Source organism: Thermobia domestica, chromosome 13 (assembly GCF_964235325.1).
Source record: "Thermobia domestica chromosome 13, izTheDome1.hap1.1, whole genome shotgun sequence".
NCBI lineage: Eukaryota > Metazoa > Arthropoda > Insecta > Zygentoma > Lepismatidae > Thermobia > Thermobia domestica.
In genome coordinates, this window is record NC_137466.1 from 73,705,954 (window position 1) to 73,722,574 (window position 16,621).

Genomic DNA, 16,621 nt, shown 5'->3' on the forward strand with positions numbered 1-16,621 from the left:
CATCCTTCAAGTGCGGGAACAGGTCATAATCGCTTGAAGTAAGGTCCGGGTTGTAGGAAGGATGGTCGATGACGTTCAAGCGAATTTGTTTCAACAGTATGGCGGTCTTATGAGCTGTATGTGGGTGCGCCTTGTCGTGAAGGAAGATGACGCCCTCGGTAGGAAGTCCCGATCGTTTCCTCCTGATTGCTTCGCGCTGCTGAAACTCTGGCACTCAACATCATTGCCAACTCCATGTTTTAAAATTACCTCACACTCTTTATTCCTCTATAACAGACGAAACTCGAAGTTGTATATTATTACATTATTATTACATTATATTATCACATTACACTGTTGGATATCAAATTCCACTGTTAGTTTTCTTAGCTTGTAGATATGTTTAACTTACATATGTTTTCGTGATAATCCAAACTTTCAACATACGAGTATAATTCTCCTAGAGTTTCATAAATAACTATAAAGATGATCCTAAATCTTACAAATAAGTACAGATAACAAGCACTAAAGTTCATAATTGAGTTTTAGAGAACATTCTGGCCCTAATTGATATATCACATAACTACCTTTCCATTTCAAAAAAAAAATCACAGATTTTAAAATGGTGGATTTCAAGATGGCGGCGGAGGTTCGTGATCTACTCTATCCATTCTTCTTTTGCCAATATGTGAAACTATCACCATTTTCTCTGTCTATCTTTCACTCTTTTCACGATTCAACAGTTTATTTGATGCTTTTCAATAATGTAGTACAGCCCTTCTCCAACCAACTTTGACCTCCTCCCCCTCCGTTCCTTATGGCGCTCAGCCGCTATAACTTTGCACATACACATATTTTCACATCCTATGTCTTATCCCGAAACTCGATTCACCCATTTGGACCCTTTACTTGTCAGTTCCAAAGGAAAATTTATAGTTACTTATATGAGCGACTGTAGTATAAAGAGAAATTTTAGACATTTCTTTCCCTGAATAATTCCTGAACTGTGTGGGAAAATAATATTAGGAAGTTGAGTGTGGTTGCTTTGTAAAACTAGGTTTTGGAATATGTTAGTAACATCCTTTTTGGATAATTAAAATGACTAGAAAAAGAATAAAATACATTGAATCGCAACTTAAAATTGTGCATTTTTAAAACCTTTTCGATGTACCACATGATTTGCTCCCGTTTCTCCAGCGTTTATATCTATGCAGCTAATCCAAGGGCAATTGAGCAGCTCGGGCAAACATAATGATAAGTGCCACTGCCGGTTAAATTGAGTTGTTAGGTGGAATTGGTTTTGACCGGACCATAGAAGAATATGTAGATAGTTTTATTTTGAATATATACTCGGAGAAAGCAGAGGAAGCTTGTTTGGTATGTGTCTTTGCATTGATTTGCATACTAACGTTCAACTTTTTCCGAATTTACTTAAAAGTTAGAAAATGTGACGTATCATTATGTTCGCCCGAGCCTCAACTGTTTTACTACCTTTTAGATATAATTCAGGAATGAAAAAATTTTGGGTAAAGATAAATTCCAGAATTTTTTTGGGGCAATATTTGGCACGAGATCGAAAGAATTACATAAAAACAATGGAATGGAGTTTTGGGTGGCTCGTTGGAAACCTCCAAAAAGTGTTATATATAGCAAATTAAAGCTTTTAATTAAGCACCATTTTATCTTATAGCAAACCGAAGGCTTAGGCACGTTAACTAGTTTCAATAATTCAAGATCTGAAAGAATGTTGTAAAATATTTTAGACGAAAAATCTGGTATCAGTTAACGCGTAAGTATTGAGCTCCGAATCATTTTCGGGAAGCTTTTCCACCATTTCGGCTGATACAATATCTGCTACTTTATATATTTCCTCATGAATAATTGGTTATCTTTTTTATATATAACTATTAAAAAACTGACATCAAGATTGATGAAGAGAAAGGAAGTTGGAATCAAAAAGTATTTAGTGGAATGAAAATGGAGCATCAACGTGTGATCAGGATGAGAAAAAAGTTAAATATTTAATGAATAAATTAATGATTGTCTACAGGAAGAAGAAGAAAGGAAAGAATTTTGTAAACAATTAGTGTGAATCAGAATCGTAGGTATAAAAGTAACCAAGAAAGTTCAGTCGCTTTTTAACCCACCACTTTCAAACATCGATATGTCACCTAAGACGTATCTGGAAGATCAAAAATAGTTCCCATCAGTACCGGTATCGAAAAACTTTCTGTCCACGTTCTGGAAGGCCATGGATTTCATCGCGGCAGAACTTGGTGGACAGTGAAGCGAAGACGTATCAAATGCATTTTGCACTTCTACTACGGATTTGAACTGGCGTCCTAATGGAAAAGGTGATAATCGGACGGTGCAATGTCCGGGGAGTATGGCGGATGCAATTGTGTTTCCCATCCAATTCGTAGAATGGTGTTTCGGGTCATCCTATCCACGTGGGGCTTAGCGTTGTCCTGTAACAGGAGGACCCCTTTGCGATTCACAAGTGCTGGCTCTAGAGTTTTGAGTTTTTCTTGTACACGGCTCAACTGCTGACAGTACAAAGTTGCATTGATGCTCTGACCTGCTAGTAGCAGTTCCTGATGCACGATTCTGCAAGCAATCCACAAAATGCATAGGAGGACATTCTTCTGGTGCAGAGCTGGTTTAGGCTGTTTTGGAACAGTACACGAGATGCTAACTAATGCTGACGGTGCCGTGGACCTTCGTAGAGAACCCACTTTTCATCACATGTCAACATCCCGTCTCGAAATGGCTCCTTCCTCTGACGAGACAGCAAAGAAGTGTCTGCTCGCGTTGCCTTCTGACCCGGAGTCAAATCATGTGGGAAACATCAACCTAACTTGTAGTGCTTCCCAAGTCGATGGAGGTGCTGCCGAATGGTTTCTCCACTCACACTGAATTGCAGTACCAGTTCCTCACATGTCTAGTCACTGTTTGCCTGAATTGCTGCCTGAAGATCTTCATTTTGTACATGCATTGATCTTCCGGCACGTGTTGTGTCTTCGAGTGTTTCGTCACAGTCCTTAAACTTGTTAAACCACCTCTACACTGTTCGCGTAGTCACGACACCCTCACGAAAGGTCTGGCATATCTTCCGCCCCGCTGCAGTGGCGTTTGACTCCAGTTTAAATTCGTGTAGCATACACGCCCTTATGACGCTCTGTGGGGGTCGCATGTTCATTCTGTCCTTACACAAGTTCACGGAGTAACTGAACTGCCACAACCAGATAGTACGTTGGATATACTCACACCAACAACTGACCTTCGCCTTATCTTCATTCACATTCAACTCACGGTGTGAGGGCCAATTGAACACAGACCACCAGAAAAAACTACAGAACTTTCTTGGTTACCTTTATACGTAGAAATGTTAGTGGGGTCTACTAATTAATTATGATTATGAACAATGTATCAGAAGGGTGTAAAATGTAATTAGACAATGTTTGTTATCCAAGTATTTTTTTAAATAATGTGAATTAAGTTCTGTTTTTCGTAACCATCATTATACATTCGTAACAAACATTATCTAATTACGAAAAACAGAACATAATTCACATTATAAAAAAAAAATACTTGGATAACAAACATTATCTAATTACATTTTACACCCTTCTGATACATTATTCATAATCATAATTAATTAATAGCCCCCACTAACATTTCTACGTATAAAGGTAACCAAATATGTATGTGAATAAAATCAAATAGTGTCTCAATGCAGACCCTTCAATTTTGATTTTCCTCTCTAGCAAAGAATATACATAGACAAATAGATATTTTGAAAATTTTGCGCATGATTCAACGCGGTTGCCCGAAGAAAGAACCTAAAGAATAGTTCTTTTAGTACTACCTACTAAAGGACATGCCGTGCAGAAAGGCTGACATGCAATTGAAATTTAAGTTGCTCGGGGGAAAACAATGCTATGTCACTTTCTTCTATCTTTCAAATAAACTGGAAAAGGAAGTTCAACATTCCCATGCGATGCAGTGTAATGACCCATATAAAAGAACCCTTTCCTGCCATCTGCAGGTACATTTCAGAAATTAAACCACCTACACAATGTTCTGTGGGATGATCCCAACCCATTTGACCTAATAACTCAATTTTACCAGAAGTGGCGCTTACCACTGTCTTCTCCTAAGCCATTCATTTTAATTCAGAGGTAGGGTTAACTTCTCCAAAACTATACCTGGAAGAAACACTGCTTGGAAGCATTCCGTCGTATTACTGAAAAAAAAACTTGTTAAAAACAAGGGCCTAGAGCTTTTAATAAAATATTTTTCTTTCGCTATATTTGTGTAAACTTCTGGTTCTATAATGTTGAAATAGTTTGTATTTTGCTATCAAACATTTATTGCCACAGGAATAAAAGCCCATACGTGAACTTAACCCTCTATCGATCTAATTCAATCATCATTATTACAAGATTCAACTTTGTCCTTCCATTTTCTTGACGCACATCATGAAACTACTCTAGACTTACTTTATAGGGGCTATGCTGATGATGCCCCAATTAAACTTTAATCATTCATTTATTCTATAAGGGATATAAATGTTTTTCATGCAAACCTTGGGGGACCGCGGTGACTCAGTGGTAGAGCGTTCACCTCCGGTGCTTGGGGTCTCTGGTTCGATCCCAGCTCGCGCCGTGTGGACTTTGTGGTGGACAAACACCGTACTCGTGAGTTTTTTCGGGGTTCTCCCGTTTCCTCCCACTTTCTTCATTCCACCATTTCACTCATCTCTCATCATTACCGTCTCCTTTAGCGTAACCGGCATAACCGTGGGACGTAAAACTTAAAGATTTCATTTCATTTTTCTATGTGCTCCAGTCATTCATGGACTCTGGGTCAACGAGTCATATGGTTTTCTGTTCAGGTCACCTGTGTCTGGGTCTCGCTCAGACCAGGATTGAGGCGAACAGACTTAGTATTCCAGATAGACCAGGTCATCCAAACAGACCGGTGACCTCGAAGCAACCGAAATTATATCAATCGTACAACATTATTGAAGAATTTTATAATGCATTAATTATCTACACTAGTCGAGCTCAAATATACACGTGTTTGATTTTCGACGATACATTATTCTAAATCAAGATGATGTCTTGATTATTTCAAATATCATTTGACGTTTATTCGTCTTCCCCACTCTGAAGAATAATACAAGTTTTGAACAAAGACTATATAGGAAATTTTGGAACACCTGTTGAACTCAGCGGCATCGCTCATAGTTTACAAGTTTCTTTTCCGTTTTCTTTCTCTGTAGTTTTAAAGATTCTCTTGCTTAAACTTTAACATTTCTCATAAGAAAAACACTTCTACTGCGATTTCCACGCACTCATGCTCTGTGACTCTCTTAGAAGTGATTTAGGATTTAGATTTTCTGGGCTTACGGCATCTAAAGAATGACGTCCCTCGGCGAGCACACAATCCGGGGAAAGGGAAGCAAGAAAGGATGGGGGAAGGAAGGAAGCGGCCTGGGACCTATAAGTTAGGTACTACCCTGGCATTTGCCTGGTGTGAATGAGGAAACCCCAGGAAAACCTCATTCAGGGTGGCTGGCCTGAAAAAGCGTTTTACACTTTTTTGACCGAGTGCCCCCACCGGGAATCGAACCCGGGATCTCTTAAAAAAATGAAATGAAATGTTTTACGTCCCACGGTCATGCCGGTTAGGCTAAAGGAGACGGTGATGATGAGAGATGAGGGAAATGGTGGAATGAAGAAAATAGGAGGCAACGGGAGAACCCCGAGAAAACCCACGAGCACGGTTTTTAGGGATCTCTTAGAAGTGAGTATCTAGAAGAATATATAGTGGGGAGAGATATGCCTTTGAAAATATCCAGATATTAGAGGAACTTGGAGGCTCCTATATAAACTTGATACTGATAGCTTCGGCTAGAGATTCAAACAATCCATATTCCCACTTGGAGCGTTGGCTATTTGTTTGCATTTATCATGATGATTCCTTCAGTATAAAGAAGCATAACTGTAGAATGCTTCTGAAAATTTCATTTCATTGCAAAATTTATCAGTTCTACATTCCAACGGTTATATATGACATGTAAGACCGTGATGACGCGAATGAATGAAATGGTGGAATGAAGAAAGTGGAAGGAAACGGGAGAATCCTAAGAAAATCCCCGCTTACGGCATGTGTACACCACGAAACCCATTTGGCAAGAACTGGGGTCGAATCGGGAACCTTACGAACCAGAACTGAATGTTGTATCACTGAAGTACCTCGGCCCCTCAATTCATTCCAATTCACCTACTGATAACACATTTTTTGAGCTATACACAATTTTCGAGAATTATTGTTTGCAGTCGTTCTGTAAATAATAGCACTACAAAAAAAAACAAAAAAAAAAAAAAAAAAAAACAGAACAGTGAATGGATAAAAAACGGGAAAAAAAAGAAAGAAAACTAAAAATATTCAAAATGTTACTGTGGGATATAATTAGTAAACTAAAGAACTACTTTCCTAAATACACTGTTCGACTCTGTTATATTTCGAAAAGAAGAAATTAATACAACTACGAAGAGTGATTGGACAAACCTATATAAAAGGTTTTGGCACGTACATATTATTGACATATCACGCAGCCTCTGCTTGTTTATTCTTGATCAGCAAACAACTCTTTTTTACTTATTTTTTCTGTTGTCCTTCGATCTTTCTGTGTTTTACAAGTAAATAGCACACTCGTCTTGCTTGATGTGACTTGTTCATCTCTTTCAGCCGAGTGAGAGAGCGACCGGGGTATTAGATATTGGAGTCTTGCCCGAGGCCTGATTTCTCTGCTGCACACAAAATAACGCTGGTCGCTCGCTAAACTTTCTGAAAATCCAAAAGAAAAAGACGAGAGGAACAACAACGTAAAACTAACCAACCTTCGTTCTCCAGCGAAAATATCCGATTCTGATTGGGTGTCTGTTCGCGTCTCCCTGCCTTAAGAGAATTCAGCGCTCAACCAATCAGAAAGCTTCAAAAGCGCGCCTGCTACCTCCACCAAACGGAGTGAGATATCTGTGGAGGGGATTTGAGGGGTAAAAAGCTTTAACAGGTAGAGGGGGAGAAGAGATGGGGGAGAAAACTGGAAAAAGACGACAATTTTGACAGAGAACAAATTTTCGCGTACAAATTGATAAATCCAGAAGAAAGTTCGTATGTTATAATGCACATTAGAAACTTCTTTTTAACGCAAAAAAAAAAAAAAAAAAAAAAACAGGAAACAAAAGAGCTTGTTTAGATATAAATAATTTATTATTTGTTATAAAATGTAAAGTTATCGTACAGGTCGAGAAAAAGGGAAGAAGTATGTAAACAACTATTTTGTTACATGACAAGCAAAATTTTTGATGGGTAGTTTGGTTCGGAAACAACACATACGCAGGTAAAGTCAGCGGAGAAAGGTTGTTTCGCTAATCTTAAATCACCCGGCGCATGACCGTAATGTAATTACAATCTCTATTTTCTAGCGTGAAATAAGGGATAAAATTGGAAGGGGGAGTCATTTTTTTTTGTATATATACCAAAAGAAGGTAGAAAAGACTGAATGAGGAGTGTTTTGTGTATGTGTGTGTGTGAAACAGGGGGGGGTAAAAGAGGGGAGGGATTTTTAGGAGAAGGCATCGAAAAAGAAGGTCAGAAATTTGACTTCAGAATGGCCTTACTGTAATCATCAAAACAGCCCCACTTTCACCCAGGTGTTCTTACCGTTTTCATCTCCAGCGGTTCGTTTCTTTCGTGCGACAATGGTAAGCGCAGAAATCGGTTAACGGCTAAGTGAATAAAATAATTATTATTATTAGAAGAAACTTTCAGTAATAGTAATATTAGTATTATTACTGTTCCTTGTATTAGTATTAATATTATTACGGTCGTTTCCTCGGTGGTCATGAGTATGAATCTTACTGTTCCGGCGGGGGCGGATCAAGAAGTCCCTTCAGATATACGTCAAGCGGTAAGTCCCAATATCAACTTATTATATTTAAAATTTGTTTTCTAGATTAATTGCTCTTCGGTTTATTTTCCTATTTTCTCTACGGATAATTTTGTGTTGAATATCGAAGTTATTATTTTAAAATTATAGAAGTAGTATTAATTTATCTTGAATAATTTAATTATTGTGGATCCTACGAAGTAAATTTCATATTTATTTTAAAAGAAAGTTTCTATTCATAATTTGTTCAAAGGTTATTCTTAAACTAACTTTACAAAGGGGGAAAGCACTAAGGTAAATGTTAAATGTGGTGCGAGTGATCCCTGGTTATTCCATTCCAGATCATGAGAGTTTGTATTGGACAACTTCCTCGTGGACAATGTGTCGAAGGACTTTCTCGAGGTTGACTCGTTTCCTTCCGCACTCTCACTTCATCAAATCCTTCATAAAGTTTCATTCACGATCCTTTTTCCATTAACCTTGTCGTCAGTGGCGTATTTAAGGGAGATTCTGGGCTTAAGCCTCACCCGAAATTTTATTTACTATCTTAAAGTAAATGAAATATTATGCACAATTTTCACTTTTCCAGGAATAAAGTTACCAAAGCCCCACCGCCCTGAAACCGAATCGTAAATACACCATTGCTTGTCGAGTATAATCACGGGGACGTGAAAATATACATTTCATTTCACTGAACTTAATAAGCTGGGGATTTCAACAATTGTGTCGCGAGGTAACTAAGCTAGACTCAATATGCATTGCAATTCAATCTTTGTTATGAAGCTATATTTTTCAAAAATAATTTCCTAAGTTTTTCACGTTCGTCGAAGTATTGTAAAACAACGAAGAAAACTTTACAATTTATATAATTTCCCAAACATTATACTCTTAAGATATTTGATAAAATTATAAGAAATCACTTGCAAAATGTGCTGCTATATCAATGTTATTAAATTTTCATCTAGTGTTAAACCAGAAATATGACTGATATTAACACATCGTAATAATTGTTGACTTTAAAATAATGAACAATAATTACATTCTTTAATGTTGAACAGATTCATTCAGATTACATTTTTATTGTAATTTTATGACGGTAAAATGACAATACGTTTGTCACTATTTTGTTGTAATTTTGAAAACTTAAACCTCTAGTGTATAGATAAAATTGTGCTTTTCTGAGTCAGTTTCTTATGGATTATCGCATTGTTTCGTCTATCAAGGTCATAATTGATTTTAAAACAAATTTCTTGTTGATGAAATTGTGATTTTTTTTATTTATTTGCGTGTGTTCTTTATTCTCATTGAAATATAGGGTTTCCAATACGGTGTTTTCCTCTCTTTCAGTTCCTTCTATTTGTAGTCGAGTTCTCGCTATTCTTTCCATATTTTCAAAGGCATTTCTTCTTCATGTTTCCTTCAGACTGTACTACTGCTTCTTTCCTGCAGGGTTCTACTTTAGAATTTGCTTAGGTGCATCTTCTAGAACTTTCGTTATAGTGTGTGTCCTATCCAGTCCCATTTTCTCCTTTTAAGAAAAGAAGGGCACGGTGGCTCAGTGCTTGATCGCTTACCTCTGGTGCCTGGAGTCCCAGATTCGGTCCCCGGCCAAGTATGTTTGTGGTGGACAACATCATGTTCGTGAGTTTTCCCGGGTACTCCCGTTCTCATTCCATCTCCCGTTCTCCCTCCCACATTCTCATTCCATCAATTTTTCCATTATCATTCATTTTCCTTAATCATCCGTAAGCATAATCATAGGACGTTAAATTAAAAGATTTCATTTTCCCTCCTTTTTTTTTAAAAAAAAAAATTGTATCAGCTCTTGTTTTTATCTTCTTCCTTAACTCTGTTCTTTATTCGCTTTTGAGCACTTTATGTTTACTATGTTGGCGTATGCATTTAGTAATAAATATTTATGTGTTGTTAATTATATGTATCTCCGGGGTAAAAGGTCGGTTGTCAAATTGTCGGTTTATAAGATTTTACAGATTGCGAGGGGGAAGAATGTAATTCTCTTCATGAGACTAGTATAAGGATATTTTAACTTTTTTCAGTCGCTATCTATTTATTTATTTATTTATTTATTTATTTAAGAAGAAGAACACAACAGGTTATTCTACCCAATTACAGTGTTCATACCAGTGTTACATAGAATATCTATAATATATTTGCGAAATCTATTCTGACCCATACTATGTATATCCAGAACATTTTTACATTTACTCAGTTTGTTGTAGACTGCACCCATCCTCCACGTTGGTGACTGTTTTGTTGCATTTGTTCGAGATTTCTTACAATAAAAGAAATTTCCATTGCCCACACGTATGTTTCCATTGGGTACCCTGAGATGAAAGGCAGAGACCAAATCCTTACTATTTAATTTGTTATTTAATATTTTGTACAAGAATATCATGTCATTTAACACTCTTCTGTGATTGAGAGACATTGTGTTAAAATTTTCATTAAGAGAAGTACTATTTTCATATGTGGGGAAGATGCCTGTTCTCTTGTACACCAGAAACCGCAGAAATTTATATAGTATGGAGTTTCGGATTTCACACTTTATAGCACTGAAATATAAGTGGGGAACCGATTTTTAATTACCCACATCTTGAGATCAGTTATATATATATATATGTCATGTCCATATAAAAGAAAATTTTTTACATTTGTGCAAAAAATACGTAAAATACGTATATGGATTGATTTTCATTTGTATCTAAACTCTATCTTTGTCATTCTGCGAAGCATTATGATAATAGCTACTAATTCTTTTACAAAGTATTTTATTTAGGTTACCATAGAAGTTTTTCCTCGCTACTCCACGTCTAAAAGAAAACGTATTTTCCAACATTTGTTTAATCGTTTCTAAAAGTAGGGTACTAACTTTATTTTATCATATAGACCTCAGTATGCATTACTTAAGTTACAACTAAAAACTATATAGACCTCAGTATGCTATATAGTATTCTTTTTCAAACTACTATTTCCCTCTCTTTGTTTCTTTCTTTCTTTCTTTTTTTTTTCAATATTGCAGTATCAATTTGGTACAGTAGGAACGAATGCGAAGCCTTTAGAATTTGTGAAATCGTTAAGAATGAATATGTCTAAAACAGCGTGAACTCGCGTTTCCATCCATCACTAAACTATACACATATCTCATAGTACAATTACAGGAAGTCACTGGCATCTGTCTTGTCATAATTTTGTGTACAACACTTTATATATTAAAGTAGTAATGATTACTATTAAAATTGCATTTGATAATAATAACGGAGAAGCGTTGCTTGTTTCATTTCAATCATATTCCGTATGTATAACATGGTTATACCACGGTATAATGAGAATATATTGGGTAGTGTTTCGTTGTAATTTAAGTGGTAACCTTATTGTGGGTGCTATAAATATAGTACTTTCAATTCAGTTCTTCTCTGTGGTATATTAACACATGTTAAGCAATAGAATATTATATTACTGATGTACTAGGAAGTTTTATTGGGAATTACAAATAATGAACTTTGATTGTTACAAATTTTGAAATCTAGCATGCACTGAAAGTCGAGCAGTCAGAGCATTAGGCTAGCGACCGAAAGACTTGCTTATCACGGATTTGAATTCCATTGAGAGTATGAATATTATCAATATTATCATTTCATCTTTTTTTCCATGGGAACGCAGTGGCTCAGTGGTAAAGAGCTTAATTACTTCTTCGGAGATCACTGGTTCGGTCCCCAGCGAAGTAAATTTGTAGTGGACAACATCGTGTTCGTGGGTTTTCTCGGGGTACTCCCATTTCCTCTCACGTTGTCATTCCACCAGTTGTTTCATCATCTTTCACTTGCTTTAAGCATCGTCAGGGGCGTAATCTTGGGTCGTTAAATTGAAAGATTTTTACTACTTATTTCATTATAGTCATTCATTGTTCATCGTCTCTTTTAGAATCAAGGCCACAACTGTAAAAGTAAAAAAAAAAAAAAAAAAAAAAAAAAAAAATACTAACTAACTAACTCTATGGCCTATGGAACTCAGAGGTTCAATGACGCGTTCATTAAAGCTCTCCACTGACTTCTATCCTTAGCTAACTGCACCCAGTTTCTACTTTGTATTTTAATCTCTGCGAGATCCATCTTAATATTGTCCTTCCATCTGCGCCTAGGTCTTCCTAATGGTCGTTTTCCGATTGCTCTTCCAGCCAAGACTTTGAAAGGGTTTCTACTTTCTTCCATTCTAGCTACATGACTCGCCCACCTAAGCCTCCTAGACTTGACGACCCTAACAATGTTGGGTAAACCATATAAATTATGTAGTTCCTCGTTATGAAGTTTCCGCCATTCCCCATTCCCGTTCCTCTTGGGTCCGAATATTCGTCTCAGGATCTTGTTCTCAAATACTTTTAGTCTATGTTTTTCCCTCAGAGTAAGTGACCATGTTTCGCAGCCATACAGAACAACAGGCATGATTATCGTTTTGTATATTTTAAGCTTCAAATCCCTCGACAGAATTCGCGACGACAAGAGATTTTGAACCGAATAGTAACACGAATTCCCTGCTTTTAGTCGACATTTAATTTATCCGTGAATATGATTTTCCTCTGTTAATTAAAAAAAAAAAATACAGTAAATCTAAAGTTTAAAGAACAGCTTCAACAAATAGGCTAGCAGTATCACATGTACACCACGTGAAAGAGTTTAGTTAGAATATTGAATGTAACTGAATAGTATGCGAGCAACATGGATTTTAGATATATACTGCTAGTGAGACTGAAAGTGCTGGTTATAGAAACTACAAATAAATTAGACCCTATTTGTTCAATTAAAAAAAAAAAAGTTTTATGATTTTTCTCTTAAATGTTTGCTTTATATTACGAGTATTTTTATTTCGATGTAGGCACGTTTCTTTTGCACACAAAACACAAATTACATAAGGGTTTTTACGCACCGATGTGCATTATTTGACAAGATAAGTTACTTACAGGGCTTTAAGGGCGCAGTCTGTGCCCATGAGATTTTTGGAAGAGAACAATTGATCAACTGAAGATAACACAATTAAATTTTAATTGTTGGTGCCGCAATGATGCCTTTTAAAAACGGAAAAAGTTCCGAAATCGAATAAAATTTAGTCTACAAAGCAAGTATCGCAGTTTTGTCACAAGGAATTCCAATTTCATCTCAAACTTTTTTAAGGAAAAGGAAGAGAATGGTATGTTTGGGAGTGTATGTTACTTTATGTTACTCTGTGTTTTTAGCACAGAGAATTTCTTTTTTAAAAGTTGTTAAAGTATCTAGTGGGCAAATTTTCTCGAACTAAACTACTTTTTTCTGTTCCTACTTATTATTTCTCTCTAATATTCTTCAGAATGTTCACTTATATTCCTGTTTCTCTATACAGGATGTTTGATTTACAAACCAAAGCTCAGGAGGAGCGGTGGCTCAGTGGTAGAGCCTTCACCTCTGGTGCTTGGGGTCCTTGGCTCGATCCCAGCTCACGCCAAATGGACTTCATGGTGGAACAAACACCGTCTCCGTGAGTTCAATCGGGGTTCTCCTGTTTCCTTCCATTTTGTTTATTCCACCATTTCAATCATTTCTCATCATCACCGTCTCTTTTAACCAAGCCGACATAAGCGTGAGACGTAAAACTGAAAGATTTTATTTCATTTAATGTTCACGAACCAAAGCTCCTTTTTATATTTACCCTGTCTCTGTGTCCATCCATCTGGAAGATTAAAAAACTATGAAGATCGACTTGATGGATTACCGTCAATTTTGGCCAGGGATTAGAGAGTCAAAAATTAAGAACGGACTTCGTTTATGGAGGAGATCCATCCTGTTGGTCCAAAACTATGTCCTCCCCATGTATTCCCATATTATTTTTTTTCAAATAGATAAATTACCTCTTGGTGTTATGCAACCCTGAGTCTTGTTTTACATGAAAATAGCACTGTCTCTTTGCTGCAGAATAGGTAACTGTACATAAAGAGTCATTGTATGGCCTTACATGCACACGCTGACGTCCTTTTACTTCGTTTCTTATTCCCTCTGAGTTCAATGGAAATGGTTACATTTCTAATTTTCATTATTTCTGTGCCTTTTAACTATCATGATATAGAACTTGCATTCTTTTCCTAATAGTGAAAAGCAAAGTATAATGATGTAAGGTAGTAATCAAAGTAAGTTCTCATTTTTTATTTTTTTTTCTATATTTTTCAGTTAAATCACAATGAGTCACTGACAATGTTGCTCGGATTCCATTGTTGTTAAATTACAGTCATGAATATATAAAAAATACGGTTGAACTTAAAATTAAGATAATGGAATTTAAATAACAATTAATAATAGTAATTATCAATTAATATTTATTTTAGGATCAACCGTATTCTTTGTTGTTTTGACGGCTTTAGTTGAACAACGGTGCTGAAAGGGACCAGGAAATTTCCCAGTGATCAGTTGTTACCTCACAGCATCAATTAGTGTCTGATCTTTGATCACACACTATTTTTAACGTAGTCCTAGAACTCTTCTCGCCCCCTATACAAATGTTGTAGTTGAACTAATGATGTTATGTAATGTTATAGAAGCAAGATTAATTGTGATAATTACATGGCTTTACTCTTCACTAATGCCTTTGTTCATGAAGATCGTAACTAATTTTTACACAAGCTACCCTGAAATATCATCTTATAGTTGGAGAGAATTTTTCCCTTGTCTTTGATTAGTATATATTATAATCTGCAGAGTTTTTTACTGCCTTTGATTAATATCTATTATAATCAATAGATGTCACATACAGGGCCGTAACTTAGGGGGGGGGGGCGGGAGGCAACTGCTTCCCCAGGGATGCTTCCCACCGTTCGAGGAAGGCCCATTTTAAGACAAAATTTTCGTACTCCATATACGATACGAACATGAAAAATTATAAATGAAGCATCAAACAGGTTCACTCCATTACATAAATAAAATAGCACACAAAAGGTAAATAAAGCAGAAATGAGTCGTGGGCACATTTCGGTAAAAAATGTTTATTAGGGACCCTAGAAATAATATTTATTTGTGTGTCTTTGAGATTTGTCAATATTGTTCCTTTAATTAATTTGTCATGTATAGAACGGGCCCTGTGGCGTAATTAACGGCCCCTCAGACCTTGCCGTGCGGGAGGGCCATAAAGAGTAAGAGAAAGATGGAAAGAGGAGGTCTAAGAATTAGAAAAACAATTTTTTTCTAGAGGACCCAAATACGCATATTAATGGTTGCCCCCCAGAAGAAACTCTAAGTTACGGCGCTGGTCACACACAAAAGCCTGAAACAATGTATACGTATAGTTTCATGGAAATTGAACATTTCTTTTCTTTACTTATTTTTTCTTTTCTTTCTTTTTTTTTAAAGCAAAATTGACGTTAGTTACCTCTGAGTACACAATTTGAACACCAAGCCATAGTGGTAATACTGTGCTTTCAAACAAAACATACTCTGTTTCACAAAATTTTTCCTTTTTCTTCTTGTTAAGTAATATTGGTGAAGCATTCCTTTATGGGGAGAAGGAAATTCGCTACAATTTTGACTGCAAATCAGGATCACTTTACTACAGATTCTTTTTTTTTTTTTTTTTTTTTTAACATGACATTTAGATTTCAAAACGGTTTTATATTGTATGACAAATGATTTGTTACCTTCTTAGAGCCCGCAAAATAGGACATGTTTGGAAAAATATACGGTACACCAAATTACATGAAAACCAAACATTTTAAATGAAAGTTATCATGAAACATTACTTAATGTCGGGAACGGGGTGGGGGGATTCCCTCTCTATTTGGTGATTGATTTTGAATCTAAGTAATGGGGAGAATTGAGAAGCTTCATTAATAATAAGTTCTTTGCAATTAACTAATCATTCCCTTTGTATAGAGTTAGAGACATGAAAGAATAAAATAATCGATTAACTCCTCCCTCTCCCGATTTTTTAAAAATAGAATTCCATGATCACTTTCGTAAAACTCGTACCATTTTGATACAATATTATGTTTATTTTCCTTAATTATTTTTCGTAGTCACCAATGTTTAGGATTAAAATCAGCCGAGAATAAGCGGTTAGTTTAGTTTCCTAATGGGGGATGAATTACTCTCCTTCTTCTTCTCCCACCCTTGATTATGCACATGATCCACAAACTTTTTCGTAAAAAAAAAAAAAAGCAATATGATGCATATTTTTTGAGGCATCATAATCAAAAATGAAATGAAATCGTTTTACGTCCCGCGGTTATGCCGGTTAGGCCAAAGGAGACGGTGATGATGAGGAATGAATGAAATGGTGGAAGGAAGAAAGTGGGAGGAAACGGAAGAAACCCGAGAAAACCCACTCACACGGTGTTTGTCCACCACAAAGTTCACTTGGCGGGGCCTGGGACCGAACCCGGGACCCCAAGCACCTGAGGTGAACGCTCTACCACTGAGCCACCGCGGCCCCAGGCATCATAATCATTCTCACTATACTTGGATTTAAACTCAATCGAGAACCCACAGAGTGACTTAATTTTCCTTTTAGCCCCCAGTATGATTTATGTAAATGTTATATCCTAACTTTTGTAAATATTTTATTTATTTATTTATTTATTTTGATACAATTTTGTATGTATGTTTATTCAGGTTTTCACATAATCCCCACTGTTTGGAGCTGAAGTCA

General features: G+C 36.3%; 1 protein-coding gene across 1 annotated transcript in view; it reads left to right on the plus strand.

Moving 5' to 3' along the window:
• The window catches only part of Ets96B (ETS variant transcription factor Ets96B), a 332,448-nt gene that overhangs the window by 39,578 nt on the left and 276,249 nt on the right, over nt 1–16,621 (plus strand). The gene's annotated exons all lie outside the window — the stretch shown is intronic.